At 36.1% G+C, this 3,327-nt stretch overlaps 2 pseudogenes; both read right to left on the reverse strand.

Annotated features, from left to right (window-relative positions):
* Positions 1-207: 207 nt before the first annotated feature.
* Positions 208-1,301, reverse strand: LOC149184430 (aminomethyltransferase, mitochondrial pseudogene; annotated as a pseudogene).
* Positions 1,302-2,353: 1,052 nt separating this feature from the next.
* LOC149184431 (aminomethyltransferase, mitochondrial-like) lies at positions 2,354-3,063 on the reverse strand (annotated as a pseudogene).
* Positions 3,064-3,327: the final 264 nt, after the last annotated feature.

Here is a 3,327-nt window from a genome sequence, read left to right on the forward strand (position 1 = left end):
TCAAACTGAACTATTTTCTGCTGAGGCCATGCTAAATGGTTCAAACTTCAGTTTCATTTCAGTTTCACACAAATAACACACTTGGATTCTAAACTTATCCACACACCTTTATGAATTTTAATTCATTTACTGTTCAGAAGTTCCAATTCCATATTAAATAGTAAAATTATTGACTCAGCTAAATGGTATAATAGATATATCTTTCGCTTACCCTGTTCTTGTAATATAGCATGGGGATCCATTGATATCAATCATTCGAAAACTACTGAAATGTAATTTTCTCAAATCTTCTTTAGTTAGTTTCTGAAGTGTTGGAGCAACAAGAGGACCATTGTATAGGTATTTTGCAGTGGCTTACAAATTTATTTTGATTAGAAGCTCCTTAATAATCACAATCAACATTACAAGTCTTGAGTGAAAAGTAGGATGGTTAGTACCTCTGTAAACTCTTCCCATTAACCCAAACAAAACTCTTTCCCATACTCCTCAAATTAGTTCTACAAGATTGTCACCTTCTGGGGCATTAGAAATTATCTGGAGAACTAAAAGAGATCGATCATCGTGTATCTGCCAATCAATGTCAACTCCATGATCCTTAAAAGCCTTCATATGGGGCTCAATATGTGCTAGATCCTTATCCTTGCAGCCTGCATTCACCACTACATAAATATGGTCATCCTTCACTTTAGTAACGATGGAATCATCAATGGCTCCTCCTTTCTCATTGGTGAAAACAGTGAGAGTTCCAGTTACAGGAGAAATCCCAGCTACATCCACAACCACCAGATTTTCAAGGAAAGGAACACAATCTTTCCCTTTAGGCTTAATCCACACACATGAGACACGTGAAAGAGGCTTCTGCTAGTCATACAGTTAACAATGGAGTCCATTATGAAGTCCTTATACTGGATGGGAATACTCCACCCTGCAAAAGGTACCATTTTTCCCCCATTTTGAACATGAAAGTCATACAGGGTTGTTTTCTGCAAGGAGGCCTCATCAAAGTAAGACCTTCGGGCGATGCTTGAACATCTACCCTTGTTTTCCACTTAAGATCTATAGTCAGTACCAAAGTGACAAACTATACCAATGGATTTGAAATCTCTAAATTGGATCATATGTATATATATATAGAAAAATACAACTAATATAACAATACTCAGACTATACCTAAAAAGATCTTACAGATCAAAGACCAACTTCTAGTTTAGAATTCATTGACCACTATTACATGTACGATGCACTGGCCCATTGTAGAGTTTCCATTCTTCATGTCGTTTATAAGATTTGTTGCCATGCATGGATCATATTTATACTACTATATCTGGGGTTTAATCAGTTAAATCGCCAATGCATATCGACATTTATATGTCACGATTCATTGTAAGAGGTGGCTATGGTGGCTCTGCATATTACACCATAATTCACCTTTGGACTTCATGGTGTAAATCATTAACTCTATCTTTAAATCCAAACTTGTGTTCATCCAAATTCCACACTTTTGTTTTACCTATCTAACCCACCACTTCCTTACTTCCAATTGTCACTACATCAGAGATTTCCTTTCGGATACTAGCTTCAAGTTTGTCTATGCCCCTATTGGAATTTTGATACAATCCTTCTGGTCTTTGGCAAGGTTATGCTTAGCCAAAATTACACCTATTAGCTTATTTCAAACCAACTACACCTACCATGTGCATCTCGTGAAACATGCCAAGTGCAGTTTTATGCCTGACCCTGAGACCCATACCCTCTTATTTGGTCCTTTTCCCAAAAAAATTCTTTCCTTCTGTTCTTCCCACTCTAGAAAATTCATGGAGATTTTATGTGAAACATTTCTCATCACACCCAACCTTCTAACAAACTTTTGAAATGTCACTTTTGATATTCACAGTAGATTGTATTTGAAACCCTTTTTATCACTCCCCACCTAGCAATTTTTTTAAATGATGCTTCTATTTAGTCGTCTAGAGCTTGCTTTCTTTGTGCAACTAATGCCATAAGTTTAGTGAACTTCGACAAACTAGAATGTATTTCTTATGGATGAAGTCTCTTGACTCTTGATGGCACATGCTGACATATTAATATTTGGCAAATTTCACCTTTCTAAAACCTACAATCCTAAAACTATAGTTTGGTTTTAGGATCAAACTAAACTATTTTCTGCTAAGGCCATGCTAAATGGTTCAAACTTTAGTTTTGTTTAAGTTTCAAACAAATAACACACTTGGACTCTAAACTTATCCACACACCTTTATGAATTTTAATTCATTTATTGTTCAAAAGTTCTAATTCCATATTAAACAGTAAAATTATTGACTCAACTAACTGGTATAACGAATATATCTTTCGCTTACCCTGTTCTGGTAATATAGCATGAGGATCCATTGATATCAATCATTCAAAAACTACTGAAATATAATTTGCTCAAATCTTCTTTAGTCAGTTTCTGAAGCGTTGGGGCAGCAAGAGGACCATTGTGTAGGTCTTTTGCAGTGGCTTACAAATTTATTTTGATTATAAGCTCCTCAATAATCACATACAACATTACAAGTCTTGAGTGAAAAGTAGGATGGCCAGTACCTCCGTAAACTCTTCCCATTAACCCAAACATGACTCTTTCCCATACTCAAATCAGTGCTACAGGATTGTCACATTTCGTGGCATTAGAAATTATCTGGAGAGCTAAAAGAGATCGATCATCGTGTATCTTCCAATCAACGTCACCTCCACGAGCCTTAAAAGCCTTCATATGGGGCTCAATATGTGCTAGATCCTTATCCCTGCAACCTGCATTCACCACTATATAAATATGGTCATCCTTCACTTTAGTATTGATGGAATCATCAATGGCTCCTCCTTTCTCATTGGTGAAAACAATGAGAGTTCCAGTTCCAGGAGAAATCCCAGCTACATCCGCAACCACGAGCTTTTCAAGGAAAGGAATGCAATCTTTTCCCTTTAGGCTTAATCCACACATATGAGACACATCAAAGACACTTCCATTAGTCCTACAGTTAATAGTGGAGTCCATTATGGAGTCCTTATACTGGATGGACATACTCCACCCTCCAAAAGGTACCCTTTTGCCCCCATTTTTAACATGAAAGTCATACAGGGTTGTTTTATGCAAAGGAGGCCTCATTAGAGTAAGACCTTTAGGTGATGCTTGAACATCTGCCCTTGTTTTCCACCTGAGATCTATAGTCAGTACCAAAGTGACATACTATACCAATGGATTTGAAATCTCTAAATTGGATCATATATATCTATATATATATCTAGATATATATATATATATATATATATATATATATATATATATAT

Source organism: Pinus tabuliformis, chromosome 3_2 (assembly GCF_031772625.1).
Source record: "Pinus tabuliformis cultivar Carrire ecotype Pingquan chromosome 3_2, CPIR1, whole genome shotgun sequence".
In the NCBI taxonomy this organism is placed as follows: Eukaryota; Viridiplantae; Streptophyta; class Pinopsida; order Pinales; family Pinaceae; genus Pinus; species Pinus tabuliformis.